The sequence below is a fragment of the Rattus rattus genome, chromosome 5 (genome assembly GCF_011064425.1).
Source record: "Rattus rattus isolate New Zealand chromosome 5, Rrattus_CSIRO_v1, whole genome shotgun sequence".
In the NCBI taxonomy this organism is placed as follows: domain Eukaryota; kingdom Metazoa; phylum Chordata; class Mammalia; order Rodentia; family Muridae; genus Rattus; species Rattus rattus.
The window spans coordinates 114076526-114093493 of NC_046158.1; the positions used below are offsets into that span (position 1 = coordinate 114076526).

General features: G+C 37.5%; 1 pseudogene; it reads right to left on the reverse strand.

The window, feature by feature from the left end:
* Positions 1–16968, reverse strand: part of LOC116901009 — a 106378-nt pseudogene that overhangs the window by 80704 nt on the left and 8706 nt on the right.

The window sequence follows — 16968 nt, forward strand, 5'->3', positions numbered from 1 at the left end:
GGTATGTACTACAAGGAGAGGGAGCAGAGGGAGCATGAACACACACTAGGGGTTGGCAAAGCAAAGAAGAGGTAAGTGTTTGGAAACGAGTAAGGTCAGTGTTACAATGAAAGGGGGCCTGTAGGATATTTTTAAGTAGTAAGCATAATGAATTTTACTCTCTTGCTGTGGAAGAAGAATAATTTGAGTCTTGGCATTCTGAATTTGCTAGCTGGAGAAAAACTAAGGGATTTGAAGGTAATATGAATGCACCACTTATTAATAGTTGACAAAACCCCCAAATGTACTTATGTAAAACAACCATTTTATATTATACCCCATAAACTTATAGCTCGGAAATTTGGTAACCACTTAACATTCCTCATCCATACAACCTCATGCCTACTCCCCTCATGACAGCTTCCTCGGGTGGGCTATGGGAGTGGGATTTGGCCTTCTTATGTTGTATCTGAGGACTAGAAAGCTAACGTTGTGAGCAATAGAAGTTGCCAGTTCCTTGCAAGCAAGTCCTATACAGTGATACATCACATTGATCAAAGAAGTCACAGAACAGCTAAGATTCAAGGGGAGGATATCAGATTTTCAAAACTACTGAGCATCTTTGACCAGCTGCTACCGTAATGTGGACTTCTTATGGCCACTGAAAGAAATTACACAAATCTGAGGTCAATCCATTGGTTGTCTCAAGATAGGAAATGCCCAGGGCATGCATGAAAGCATGAGAGTCACAACCACATCAGTGGAGTTCGTCTGCTCCTTGGCCTCGTGCCAGGACAGGTGCACTCTGAACCTACAGGCTTAGTGCCAGGAGTCCGCCATACTCACAGATTTAGTGTCCACGGCTTCCCTATCCTTATACTGAAGTAACTGCTATTGAAAAAAGCAGCAACAATAAACAAAAACAAAAGAACAAAGAAAACTTCACCTGACTTGAACACATACTCACATTTTCTCTTGTTATTTTTCTCTAACCAACACAGAACCATTTCAACAACACTTACAGTGCAATATATTTGTATGCAGCTTAGAACTTAAAATGTGTGTGAGGACTTGTGAAAGTCACCAGTAAATACTACCACACCTTTTATAAGTGAAACTGAGTATCTGTGAAGTAGGTTGAAAATGTATTCTGAAATCAATCTCCCTAGGATGACAGACAGTATCCCTCTCTTTAAAACCTGCCATTAAGGAGCCTGAAGTGGAAGGGACATAAATATATTGAAACTGCCTCTGCCTCTGTATGCATCTGCTAACTGTCTATTCTGTACACCTTAATAGTTTTTAAATTTTATTTTGTTCTTAAATATATTTCACCAGTTCATTCATTTATGTACTGTTATTTTTCTGCACTCATAAACTATAAAAATTAATGTTATCTTTATTCAACTGCCTGATAGTTTCATAGAAAATGTTAAGTAAATACACATGTAGAAAGACTCACAGTCAGCTCTCAGACCACATAAGCGAACTTTATTTCTGTAGTAGATTGTGACTGTGACTCTTCAAAGGGAATAAGTGTCGGTAGATGGCACAGCTACAATGGGACACCTAAATTATAGATCAGTGCTCCACTGCCAAGGCTCAGGGACCATTAGGAAAGAAGAAATGAAAGAAAAAATTGTAGAATTAAGAATAAATTGTAAGAGTCAGAGGTTTTAGAGGACCAGATCAAAGCTGTCTTCTGACATAGCAAAATTACTAGATATATGAACTCACAGTAGCTCTGGTATTGACATAACACCTACAGAGGATTAAGCTAGCCAACAGCCTAGCATGGAGTAGGAAGGTTTTCATGGGCTCTCATGCCTGAAAGTCTATGGACAGCCGATGTCTTTATATTTTTAACTATGGCTCTTGGCTACTTTACCACGATCTCATGTATGGTTCCACATCCAGGAATATATAGTCAATACAAATTGAAGTCAGTGGGTCATTTTTTAAATAAAAGGACAGAAAGTTTGGGATTAGGATCAAAGTGGGGGTGGAATTTAGAGATGTCAGGATAGGAGTGGGAAGTGAATATTACTAGATTATATTTGTGATTCTAAAAATGAATAATATATAAAAAGGTATGCAAAACTGATAGATAGATAGATAGATAGATAGATAGATAGATAGATAGATAGATAGATAGATAGATAGATGGTGTTCCTTCTTGTTTCAATCTAAAAACGCTCATACATGCCTATTGTATCTTGATTGGATGTACCCTTTCTCCCACATTCTACCTCCATAACCCACACATCATATCTCTCTCCCCCTCGAACTTTACGCCTTCCTTTACTTGTTTTATGTATTTATTTATTTATGCACTGAATTTAATTAGTGATACATATTTGTACATCAGTGTGGAACCATTCATTGAACATGGGAAACCAACCAATGAACACATCCCAAAAGAAAAGTGACTCTATCTTCCCCAGAAGCCACGAACTTCCAGTAGCACCTCAGCTAAGAATGGGCCCTCAGTAACATCTTCCTCACTCTATGCTGGAATTGCTATCAGTTTTGAACTTGTACATATCCTGTGTACATAACCACAGTACATGTCTTCTCATCTATGTAACAGCAATTTAATGAATATGGTCATTTTTTTTACAAAGCTACCCACATGCTCTCCCTCTATCAGGATCCCACTCCCATTGTCCAGAATCCTACTTCTGGGATTACTCTCCTTATTTCTGATACAGCTTGGCTATTTAATCATACATTCTAAACAGTATGGATGGCATTTCCATGTATCTGTGTACATGTCTGTGTGTGTGTGTGTGTGTGTGTCTGTGTGTCTGTGTTCATTTCTGTGTGTATGTGTGTTTTTACATATTCATGTGCAGATGTGTACCTATGTATTTATGTAAATTTAATAATTGGTTTTGCCTTCTTTGTAACTTCAATACAAAATTATATGCTTCTAATAGATTCTTGCTGCTGTGTGATGGCTTCAAGGAAAAGTGCACCAATTAATAATTGATATGTAGCTAGGACATATGAAGATTCAAATTATTAGGAATAATGATATGAATCTTTGCTGCCTTGTGCATGCATTTCAAGAGTGATATTTAAATGACTTTCACCTAACATGTCTTCAATTTGGTATCAGAACTCAATATATTGTCCAAGTTTTGTACTACTTGACATTGTCAATGCCACTGGATGAAAATTCCTTTTGACTACCTGCTCCAATGAAAATGACTATAAATCATTTTTCTCTTCCATCTTTATTAAATTGGGTATTTCTTATTTACATTTCAATTGTTATTCCCTTTCCCGGTTTCCAGGCCAACATCCCCTTAACCCCATTCTCCCCCCATTACCGCCCTCCCCCCAACAATCATGTTCACTGGGGCTTAGTCTTGGCAGGACCAAGGGCTTCCCCTTCCACTGGTGCTCTTACTAGGCTATTCATTGCTACCTATGAGGTTGGAGCCCAGGGTCAGTCCATGTATATAGTCTTTGGGTAGTGGCTTAGTTCCTGGAAGCTCTGGTTGGCTGGCATTGTTGTTCATATGGAGTCTCAAGCCCCTTCAAGCTCTTTCAGCCCTTTCTCTGAATCCTTCAATGGGGGTCCCATTCTCAGTTCAGGGGTTTGCTGCTATTCAATATGCAAATATACAAAATACAAATATGTATTTGCCATATTCTGGCTGTGTCTCTCAGGAGAGATCTACATCTGGTTCCTGTCAGCCTGCACTTCTTTGCTTCATCCATCTTATCTAGTTTGGTGGCTGTATATGTATGGGCCACAAGTGGGGCAGGCTCTGAATGGGCGTTCCTTCTGCCTCTGTTCTAATCTTTGCCTACCTATTTCCTCCCAAGGGTATTCTTGTTCCCCTTTTAAAGAAGGAGTGAAGCATTCGCATTTTGGTCATCCTTCTTGAGTTTCGTGTGTTCTGTGCATTTAGGGTAATTTGAGCATTTGGGCTAATAGCCACTTATAGCCCCCATTCTAGTTACTAGGGATCCGCATGTAGACCAACCTGTACATCTGCTACATATGAGCCGGGAGGCATAGGTCCTGTCAGTGTATGTTCTTTGGTTGGTGCTTCAGACACTGAGAGCCCCAAGAGTCCTTTGGTTTTCCTGTGGAGTTCCTATCCCCTTCACAGTCCTCAATCCTTCCTCCTATTCTTCCATAAAAGATAAAAGGCAGATGTAGGCAGGGACTTGGGATGGAAAGGGTGGGTAGGGGAATGAGGTGTTCAGATCAGGTATGAGGAAGAAGAGGATAAATAGCTAGATGTCTATGAAAAGGAATGGATATTTGCAATGAACAGGAGTGAGGAGGTGGGGGGCATCTCCAGGACAAGTCAGAGACCTGGGATAAGGGAGGTGCCCAAGAATCAATGTGATGACTTTAACTATGACTCACTACACTGAGGATATGGAACCTGAAGAGGTCACCTTCTGTAGCCTGGCAGGAACCCCAGTGAAGCAGTAGAGACACCAACCCACCCAAAACTTTCAACCCCAAATTTATCCTGTCTACAAGAAGTACAGGAATAGGGGATGGTGCAGAGCCTGAGGCAATGGTCAATCAATAACTGGCTAATCTTGAGACCCATGCCATGGGCAAGCACTAATCTCTAACACTATTAACGTTGTTTTTGAGAGGATCCACCCAGCAGCTGACTCATACAGACATCCAAAGCCAAAGAGTGGATGAAGCCTGGGGACTCTCATGGAAGAGTCATTTCAATTCCATCCGTCTACAAATGTGCCACTCGCATTATATCCCTGCGATTTAGTTTAATTAATAGTTATGGTTAGTATGTCTTCAGGCACATGCGCCTTTATGAATGACTTTTAACATGTGGTTCTTTTTTATACTTATTTCTTTTTTAATTTTTTTCAAAGGTTATTCCCCTTCCCAGTTTCCTATCCATAAGCCCCCACTCCCTCCTCCTCCCCCTCCCCCTTCCCCTCCTCCTACAGGTGTTCCCCCTCCCCCATATTCCCCTGCACTAGGGGTCCAACCTTGGCAAGACCAAGGGCTTTCCCTTCCACTGGTGTCCCAAGGCTATTCTCTGCTACATATGCAGTTGGAGCCCTGGGTCAGTCCATGTATAGTCTTTGGGTAGTGGCTTAGTCCCTGGAAGTTCTGGTTGGTTGGCATTGTTGTTTTTAGATACTTGCTCCACTATATTCATAGCAACCTTATTTATAATAGCCAGAAGCTGGAAAGATGTCCTTCAACAGAGGAATGGATTTAAAAAATGTGGTACATCTACACCATGGAGTACTACTCAGCTATCAAAAACAATGACTTCATGAAATTCATAGGCAAATGGAATGAACTAGAAAATATCATCCTGAGTGAGGTTACTTAATTACAGAAAAACACACTCATTGATAAGTGGATATTAGCCAAAAAGCTCAAATTACCCAAGATGCAATCTATAGACCACAGGAAGCTCAAGAAGAAGGATGACCAAAATGCAGATGCTTGCACTCCTTCTTAAAAAGGGGAAATATTCATAGGAGGGGATATGGAAACAAAGTTTAGAGCATCGACTCAAGGAACAGCCATTCAGAGCCTGACATACATGTGACCCATATCGATACAGTCACCAAAACTAAATAAGATTGATGAAGCTAAAAAATGCATGCGGAAGAGGACTGGATATAGATCTCTCCTGAGAGACACATCCAGAGCATGTCCAATACAGAGGTCAATGCTAGCAGCAAATACTGAACTGAGAATAGGACCCCCTTGGGGGAATTAGAGGAAGTGTTGAAAGTGATGAGGGAGCTTGCAACCCCATAAATACGTATTTCTAACATTCCATTAAATAGTCAAGAAAAAATCCTACTTTGAATATATATTCATTTTACATAGTCAAATATAGTCATTTGTCTTTTGAGACAGTAGACATCCATTTTCCTAAGTCATGAATATCTCTCATCTTATTGACCAAAATTTACCAACTTAACTTTATAATTATGTCTACAACCAATATGGAAATGATTTAATTTGGGATATGAATGTGAATTAAATCACCTTTTCCCTACAGAACCATGTCCTCTTTTTGGTCTTAATCCTTTGAAACATCTTTCTCTAGAACCATTGCTCTACAATGTGAATTTTTGTGTGTTTAATTATATTTTTTATTTTTTGAGATTATAATGTAATTATTTATTTTTCCCTGTACTTTCTTCCCTCCAACCCCTTCCATATATTTCCTCCCTTTCTGTCTTTCACATTCATGACCTCTTTTTCTTTAATTACTGTGACACAACATAAACCTTAAGTACATGAATACAACCTGTCCTGTCTGTATTATGTTACTTGTGTTTATTTCTTTTCAGGGGTGACCAGTTGCCATTGTGTAACCAATTAATGTGCTCATCCCTGAAGAAAAACTGTTTCTCCTACTCCCAACATTTCTTAGTTTCATATAGTTCTTCATCTAGGTTGAGATCTGTTGAAGTTCCCCCTTCTAATGTTAGCTAGTTGAGTGACATCAGCATTTTTCAAGTAAGACATTGGTAAGAAGACATCGTGGGATTAGCTTCTGTGATATTTCTAGAAGACACAATCTCACTGAAAGCTGGTATTCCTTTGACTTTTACATTCTTTCCATCCCATCTTCTGTAATGACTCCTGAACCTTGGGTGCAAGAAATGAGTTGTAGATGTGCCAGTTAAGACTGTCTTAGTCAGTGTTTCTATTCCTGCACAAAACATCATGACCAAGAGGCAAGTTAGGGAGGAAGGGGTTCATTCAGCTTACACTTCCACGTTACTGCTCATCATCAAAGGAAGTCAGGACTAGGACTCAAGCAGGTCAGGGAGCAGGAGCTAATGCAGAAGTTATGGAGGGATGTTACTAACTGACTTGCTTCCCCTGCCTTGATCAGCTTGCTTTCTTACAGAACCCAGGACCACCAGCCCAGGGGTGGCACCATCCACAGTGGGCTGGACCCTCCCACCTTGATCACTAGAGGAGAAAATGTCTTCTAGTTGGACTTCATGGGGGCATTTCCTTAACTGAGGCTCCTTTCTCTGTGATAACTCCAACTTATGTCAAGTTGACACATAAAACCAGCCAGTATATTGTCTATGCAACTCTGCATTTTGATCAGCTATGGCTTTTTGTGATTCTTCTTCTATTGCAAAGAGAAATTTCCTTGATGAAAAGTGAAAACTATACTTCTTTCTGGGTTTAAGGATATTTAGACTGTAGTTAGAGATTAGGTTGATTTAGTAAAGCAGTGGTGGTAGTTTCTCCACATGTTACAAAAAAAAGTTTCCTTGACAATGAATGAAAACTACAATTCTCTGAGTATAAAATGGTAAGTATTTGGAATGTCATTAGATATTATGCTGGTTTGCTAAACTGGTAGTTATAGGCTCTTTTCCAAGATCTACGAGTTGACTAGCCCTAGGTAGTTGACTAGGTTTCCAGTACCAAGCATGATTTCCCTCTTGTTGAGTAGCCCTGGAGTTCAATTATAGAGCTACCAATCACTGCCAAGACATGCATGCCAGTATTGCACCCAGTATTGACCCATGTTGGGGATTGTTATGATTTGAAGATGTCCAAGTTTGGTAGAACTATTGGTTACCTCCATCCCTTAGAAGCTTTGATGGTGTTTTTAGTTCTGTGAAAGTTATTTCTCCGAGAGGAGGCATTCCAGTCAGAAGCAATGGTATACCTTTCACTTCTAAGAGGTAACCATGAGCAATAGCAATAGCCTATCAAGTTTAGAAACTTTCTTAGATAATCTTTTTTATTTCATGTGGAGAGGTTTAATGAGGGAAGAAGAATAGAAGAGGGGAGGAACAAAGGGTGGCCATGAGCACGTGGAGGGAAGGGGGAGGGGTGGGGAGAGAAGGGACAGGGGAGAGGGCACCAGAGCAGAGCAGAGTAAAGGCAAGAGAGCTTTCTTAGATAATCTTAACCAATAACTAAAGAGATGTATTATCATAATGGGTATTGCTTTTATAGCTGAATAGTATTCCACAGTGTGTTTGAATCAAATTTTTGTACAATGATGAATTTTTATAATTCAACTATCCAATTCTTATCTGAGAAAACTCTGGTTCTCTGGCATTCTTCTGTCAATTCTGTTAGTGGTCAACAGTGAGACCTTATAACAAATATTTACTTCAAATAGAGAATTGCTCAAGAGTCGTTTAACAGATTTTTTGTATTTCAAATACAAATACAAATTTTATATTTTATAGTCAGCTAATCAGTATACAGCAAGGGTTTTTAATTAGCCATTATGATTTTTACTGTGATTGCCTTAAATATGTACATTTATTTACCTTTAACAAATGATAGATTTGTGCATTGGGTCTTCTAATCATGAACTTAAGTTATTATCTCATTTTTTAGTCTTCTATGATTTAGCTAAACAATGGTTTATAGTATCCATATAGAAATCTTAGTAGTTGATATTTTCACAATTGTAAAGAGTAAGTGTGTCATGTTGTTCTTCTTTTGTGGCTGATATAAAATGCTGGTAGCTACATAGCACAAGCCATCCTATCTCTTGAAAATTACACGTGCCAGTTAGGCTTTTCCTCACTGTAATAAGTACCTGGGATTTATGTTTACTAGAAAGACTTCCTTTTCCTCATGATGTCAGAAGTACAGTTAGCTGGATACATTATTCTCTGATAAGACAGGGCTGCATAGTGAGATGATGTGAGTAGGGGATGAGATCTGTCTACCTCATGTCAACCAGAAAGTAGAGAAGATAGGGAAAGACCAGGACTGACACCTTTACAGTTATTTGCTTTCCCAGTAAGATTCTTCTTCCTATCCCTGTCTTCTCCTACTAATGCCATCAAATTATTAATCTATGAATGGATTATCTCACTGATAAAGGTCAAATCTTTCTGGTCCAATCATCTCTCAATAGCATCACCAGCTGGAAATTCTGCCTTGAACATATGACAATCTGTTGTAGAAACATCCCATATTCAATAGCAACCAGGTTCAAATTGCTACTGAATGATTGTTTCTTCATTTGAACAGAAATGATATAGTTGCCTGTCAGTATAATTAAAAAGAACAGCCAACAGAAAAATTGAACCACAGTGGGATACTTAATCATTTTTGTCAACAGATTAAGGCTTCTTGTGTTTATCTTTTTACATTTACACTTTAACTCATTAGTCCACTGTATAATATATACCAGTCGAAACTTATTTTAGTATATCATATTGCAGTTTAGTTGAACAAAGCTTATTTTAAAGCTCATCCTCTTCAAATATCTTCTGAGCTTGACTTCAGAACATCTAAAAGATCAAATAGGTGATTTTGAAAGCTGGGGAAAGATATAGCCCTAGTAGCTATCCTTTTTAAGCTTTTGAAGATTGTTTTCCAGCACAGTTGGAATTTATTAAGAAGGGTTTTGGAGTGTGGGAGATGGCTTGGTCAATAAATTTCTTGCCTTGCAGTCATGTAGACCTCAGCTAGATCCCCAGAGCCCTCATGAAATGCCATATACCATTGTGTGGTTGTCAACCCAGCAAGGAGGAGGGGCAGAAAAGAAGAACACAGGGGCTGGCTTGTCAGTCAGCTAACCTACCTGGACATCACTAGGCCAGTAAAAGACTCTGTCATTCCCCCAATTCCCAAAGCAAACAACAAAAAAATTGGTACCTGAAAAACAATATTAGAATTTGGCCTTTGGCCTCCATACATGAGATCATGTGGGTTGACATAAATTGAAGCACAAGGATTAAGAGGGAGAGTGGGCCTTAGAGAAGAAAAAAGACAAAACACACCCAAGACATGGATGCAGACTGCTCTATAAGGCACTGGAGAGAGAGCCACATTCTGTTTCAGAATGAGGATTAAATTCTATTGTCAACTGAAACATCGACAGCAGTACTTTTGTGGATTATACACATTGTAACAGTTCATCTTAAATGAATGTTTGAAAAATTGCAGTTTTTCTGTTCCTTTCATGGCTTAGTTGACAGAAGAAATCTTAGTCTTTATGTACAGTATTATACTTTCCTTTCATTATGATCTATGGTCCAATGTTAATCTCTGTTTATGATGTGATGATAATGATTTTCACAAGTCAACTTATTACTCACAAGTAGTATGTTTTTCAAAAGTAGGATTAAGAAATCAAGTCATCAATAACATCGAAAGGCAAACACCACACATCACTTGCTGGAACATATACACTCATCCATCTGTGCTGAGCAATAACCTAAAAGACCAAGGATGGACCTCAAGCCAAGGAAAGAAATGCAGTGCCAAAGGCACTTGAAGAACAAGCCTCCTGCCCTACTTTGTGGATCATCTCATGAGTCTAAGCCAATATCTTGCTGAAATTTAAGAGCAACTAAAAAAGAACTGTCAAGGACAATGTTCCTTGTCTTGTCACTGTCAATGGTACTTCTACTACTGGTGTGCAATGAATGTTCTTGTTGTTGATGTAGTATGTTTCACAGATGATCTTTGTGAATAATCTATTTCATGCCAACATGTCAAGATAACACACATGTGTGCACACACACTCTATTTGCTTAAAGAAGCACACAAGAGTTGCCACCTTCCTGGAGGTGAAAATCTTGTTAATGACATGGGAATGTACCGATAGCCATTACTAAAGCAATGAGGAGGAATACTTTTCATATAATTTTGCATGTGAAAATTTATAGAAAAATTATACAAACTATTCTGTTATTTTTCTTTGGAAAATCTATTCTTCAATAGATCTTTCCACATCAGTGTTCTTCAGTATGTGCTTCACATATTTTAAGTACCTGCAAATCTTTTGTCATTGCTGCCTAGCTGAGTTGACTGTGTGGAGGTGAGGGTAGGGGGAATGTCAAGATCTTCATTTTCTTGGAATTATGGAAGGTTAGTAGTAATGTACTAAGTGAATAACTAAATTGAATAAAACTTGTGGAATTAGTGTGAAATTAGAACAGGGTAACAGTGTGAGAAGCAAGAAAGATGATTTTAATTAACATGTCTGCTACAATGATCTGACCAACGAGAGAGAGCGTTAAAGTAATAAAAAGGAGACTATCTAAAAGATTCACAAGGGAAGGACAGCAGATTTTTCAAAAACAATGCACATTATCCAAAAAGTCAGTATTAAAAGTACTAGGAGAAAAATTGACTCTTCACCCTTATTGTTTCTAATTGAAAATAGATTCTCCTTTCATACAATACATTTCGACCACAGTTTCCCCTCCCCTCCTTCCAGAAAAGGCCTCCAAGAGACAACAGCCAATAAGGCAAGACAAAGTACAAGAAGACAAGGCAAAAGTCCTCACAAGGCAAGCCAATGGGAAAGAGAGTCCTAGGAGCTGACAAGAGTCACAGGCACCATTCCCACTATTAAGAGTCTCACAAAAGCACTAAGCTAACAATTTTAATACTAATATTATGATAGGAACGGGAAAAAAGAGAGGCATAAAATGTGGGAATCTGCATTAATCTCTCAATTAAGCAAATCTTTTTCTAGCTATATTGTCACATATAATAGAAAATTAACCTTTTAAATCATTTTCCCTAGGTGGTACCACATTCATGATAACAATAGTTCCCTGATGCTCATTTCTTAACAACTAGTGTACGTTAACTTTATTTCTTTGAATTGAAAATGTCAGTGTACTGAAAAATTACAGAAATTTCTGTTGTAATTACCGTATTGAAAACAAGATGGACAAAGATAAAGGCAGTCCGTGTGACTGGAGTCTGAGGAATCTCATTAATCACAGCCCAGCCAGATTTCAACATTAACAGAGTGCATCATCTTTAATTTCATAGTTACCTTCCAACCCAAATAGAACAAAACATACAATTAAGCCACTTAAAATAGCTGGGTTAGGTCACTGTGCTTTTTGGTCAAACCCTTTCCTTTTTGAAAGACAATAGATTTCTTCATAGGGAGCTCTGCTGCCAGACCCACTTGTGAATGCTCTCTATTACTTTTAGAACTTCCCCAAAGGGAAAAGTGCCCAAGGCCCTAAAATAGTCATTGCATCTTGGGGTACAACTACTGCAGCATGAAATGTAAGGCTTCCCACTGTTGTCCCTGACTTCCCAGGGAACACATTCAGTGTTCTCTCAAGGCATAACTGCAGCTTGGTTACTGAGATAAAGCTTTATCAGATTGAGGACGTTCCCATCCATTCTTGGTTGGTTAAGAATTGTTCATATAAAAGAGATTTGAATTGAAGGATACATTTCTTACATAGTAAAATGATATGAATCTTTTGCTTTTCTCTGGGAATGTGGTGACTGCAATCAAGAACCAATGTAGTTTTAAAACAAACCCAATCGAGTTATGATGTTTTCATTGCTATCCACCACTGGATATTTACTTTTAATGTATTTAGTAATTTAAATCATGAAGGTTGACAGGTAATTCCACTTATATGTCTTTTCTTCATCGGGTTTTGTCACTGAGAAAATTCTGGCCTCATAAAGTGATGACACTTTTCTAGTTTCTGAGCGCTTTTATAGTTTCTGAGCTGAGTAGCTGTTATTATATTTTGAATATTGTTTTGTTAAAATCTAACAGTAATATTTCATTGTTTAAGAATGCTTGCTAAGTGGCAAACAGACAAAACAGTGTTTGGAATTTCCTATACGTCTATAATGATTTAAGAAAAAAAAACACCGAATATGTATTATCCCATACCTTCCAACAGATTCAATTATATTATAGATTCAATGTTATTAATACATATGGAAATATACAAGGCTTACTTTTTCTCTATCAGTTTTATAGTTTCATTTCTGTTTTTTTTCCAGAGTTCTACCATGGCTCACAGGTCTGCTTTGCTATCCTTCAATGCTCACATGTCCCTGACGCCATGTGTCATGCACTTGTGTCACAGACTTCTGCATTTTTCCCCAACCTTGTCAGTTGAACATCATTTTATTTGTCTTCACTGCAGGCCACATCCTTGCCTTGTTGGTACCTCATATTTTTTCTATACCTCATATTTTATTACATTAATATTAGCTTGTATTTTCCTGTTTCCAGTTATATTATTATAAAACGGGTTTCAGTGTGGCTCCTCCATACAGGCATATAGTTGCTCTGTTCAAATTTATCTGACTAGTGTTCTTAGCACTTCCCCTTACACAGCCCTAGTTACTACTTATCATGGTTTCATTTTTGAGATATTCTTAACTCTCAACATGAAAAAAATAAACATTTTATCATTTTCTATGAAATGATCTTATTTCCCTTAGCATAATAACTTCAAATCCAGTCATTCATCTTCAAATAACATGATTTCCTCCTTTGTGTATATTCACCACACTTTTCTTGTCCATCCATTTGTTGATGGGCTCCTAGGCAAATTTTGAAATTTTAACATTGTAAATAATATCTGTGTAAACATGTATATGTAAACATGTCTGCACTAAGCACGTTTGCTTCTGTTGTATACACACAGGAAAGTTGTGTGCTGGATCACATGGGGGTTCTGTTTTTAATCTTTCGAAGAACTTCATTACTGAATTCCATAAAAGATACATTGGGTTACATTCCCACCAAAAGTCAAGTGTTCCTGTCTCCCCAGTTCTTCACCAGTAATTATTGTTTGCTTTTCTGCTAAGTCATATTTAGAATAAGAGAATTGACTAATAATAGAAACTTAGTGTGGCATTTGTTTGTATTTACTTAATGGTAAATACCTTTTCATATATTTAATGGCCACTTAGACATCTTTGTGTGAAGAATGCCTACTGAACTTTTTATTCACTGTGTTATTCTTTTGTTATTTAATTTTTAAAATTTGCTATCTATTCTTGATATCAATCCCCTGACAGATGAATATATAGATTTCTTCTCACTCTTTAGGCTTCCTCTTCACTCTATTGATGGTGTCCTATGTTGTACAGAAGCTTTCAATCTTATGCAGTCCCCTTCATCATTCTTACTCATATTTCCCACGCTGTTGGAGTTCTATGTGAAAAGATACTGCCTATCTATTACAAGATCTTGACATAATTTGTGTTTACTTCTTGCAGTTCCAAATTCTCAGGCCATGTTTGGGGTCTCTGATCCTGTCAGCATTGATTTATGTACAGGGTAGAGAAGGACTTGTACTTTCAGTCCTCTCTATGTAGAGATCCAATTTCCCAGCATCACTCACAAGAGCAGATGTATAGTTTCCAGTGTGTTATTATAGCAAAGTGTTGTTCTTTTCCAACATTGACTATGATTGAGGGTTTTTTCCCTTCAATATTTTTTTACATTTCTAGATTGATTTCTAGATCCACATCAAGTGGTTCATCATATCTAACAGGGATTTTAAATATCCCCTGAATTGTGCTTTTAACTGTACCCAAGTGTATAATGTTTCCATGATAATCATATTTACTCTCTAACCTCATCCCTGTGGTTTTGTATGCCATGTACTTGTATTTGCAACTTAATGAGACTTGTTTTACAGTGTTTGGTAAAATATAAAGTGTATGAGAAACATGACCGCCTGTTAGTGTCTGATAGGCTATTCCATAGTAATTTAATTGTCAAATAGTCGTAATTAATTATGCTGTTGGAGTGCTTATTATGTCGCTTTACTTCTTTTTCCACCTTGGTCACTGAAAAAAGTAGTTTTTAAAAATTTTTAAGTTTAATTGCGTATTTTTCTACATTTCCTCATCATTGAGTAAATTTTTTGGTGAATATTTTGATACTTTTATACCTTTAAATTTAAAACAATATCTTCTTGGTACTATCACTGGTATCTAACCTTATATAATTAAAAATTATTGCTATTTGATGCTAGTGTGTCTGCCCTAATAATTTAGCTGACTAGGGGATTCATGGTTAAGGTACTTTGGGATAAGTTGAGAATTACCTTTTTTTCTAATCCAATAGTTTTATTTCCTTCTTGGTTCACTACACAGACTTTAGAGATTATATCATTGGCCTTAACTCTAGAATTTTCTGACAGTGCCCATGTAATAGCTTCAAATGCTACAATGAGCTTTTTTTCTAGTATACTGTTCAAGTCCAGGTCTTGGCTCTCCATATGGTATGATGTGTTTGGCTAGTTCAGTTTCTGATCTTTCACCCCGCCAAGCAAGATATTTATCCTCTATGAGCACTTCAATGCATCAGCACCATCATCTCTTGCTCTTCCTATATCAACCATCAAATCAACTATAGAACCTCAACACAGTATAGTAGAAATGGGACCACCTTCTTTTTCGTGATTGAAAACAACCACCCGTCATCTCTAACTTAATAGAGGCAAATGCTGCTACCTCCATACCTTGAAGAAATGCTCTATTTCTTCGAGAGTAAGAGGAATCAATCTGGGGAGAGCTGTAGCTCCAACTCTTTTATTGTCTCTTGAGGTCCCATTTTGAGTTGAGCCTTACCAACATGGTATTGCCTTTGTTTGCAAAATGACGAGCCATGCTTGCCACTTTGTCACCTGTTTTAATGTCAGCTTCATCACTTCTGACAGTAGCTTTGCTTTGTGTACCTATGAGATTTTCTTCTCCTTTAATGAAATCCAGCAACTCTTCAGCAGTCTTTCTCAGCACCATTCCCTCATCTGTTATGCCTTCAAAAGGATAAGAGTACTTCCAGTTTCTTTCTTAAAAAAACAAAAAAACAAAAAAACAAAAAAACCAATTCACACATTACCAGATCCCAGAAGTTTACAACTCCGATGTTTTCATCATTGAAATTACTGGAATCAGGGAAAAATAGTTAAAGATGGATGAGTAGTAAGTGTGAACAAAAATGTCTTGTTCACACAGTGTGCACTCATTATTGGAGTAAGAAGTAGAGATGATATTTCATCAACATCCTGAGAGATTTACTGTACCCCATTCAGAAGGATACTCATAGGCTTTTTTTGTGTGTGTTTGATTTCATAACATTCTATCATTTCTGAAACTGACCAGCTAGCTCGAAGAAGTTATTCAGCTTGTTCCAGAAGGTCTTCAGCAAATATCAGAACAGAATTTCTGCCATCTCTAACTTCTTATTCCCTTTCCTGCTTTTCTGTCCGTAAGGTACTCCCTCCCCTCCCCCATAAGGGTGTTCCCCCCATCCATCCCCTTTACTGCCCCCTGACATTTCCCTGCACTGGGGCTCCAATCTTGGCAAGACCAAAGGCTTTCCCTTCCACTAGTGCCCCAACAAGACTATTCTCTGCTACATACGCAGTTGGAGCCCTGGAGAATTATTTTATACCTTCATTTTTTTCAATTTATGAGCATGTTATATTCATTTTCTTTTAAAGTGTTATCAACTAATTTTATACTGATGATTAATTGATTATAGGTATAAAAATTATCATGAAAGAACTGAACAAAATTAACTCAAAAAATACAGCTACTAAAGTAAATTACTTTTTAAAAACATACCATATTGCCACACAAACAAATACCCAACTTGGGATATTTACAGCATATTTAATCTAGATTGAGGTGTAAAACAAAATGAAAGAATACATATCACTTTTTAATGAGATTTTTAAAATGCTGATAGATAAGCTAGATAATAAATAAGAAGCAGAAAATTGATTATCAACTTTGAGTAATATACACCTAAACTCATAAAATAGCATCAATATGAAGTGTGTTATTTTTTCTTTTTGAAAGTTAATAGATGATCATTAAGTTAGTTGACTTTTCATTTAAATAGATTTAATATATTTTACATTTAATACACATAGCATTGTTATCTCATTCACAAATAGTGAAGAACACTTGCAATCATCTCCAAAGGCTTAGATAAAGCATTTATTAAAATGTCATCATCAATTACCTCACTCTGCTTGTCCAACCATAAAAAAAATGCCTCAACTGTAAGGTATGCCTCACAATGCCTCATACAGTACAGAAATCAAGTCCTCGCCATTCTGGAGCCTAGGGCATCCTAGGCTAAGGCCATCGGGTTTGATATTTGAGGAAAGCCAGTTTTCTGCATAAAAAATGGTGTGTGAGCATCATGTCTTCACGCAGTAGAAAAAAGAAAAGGCCTAAGCTGACTCCCCCTA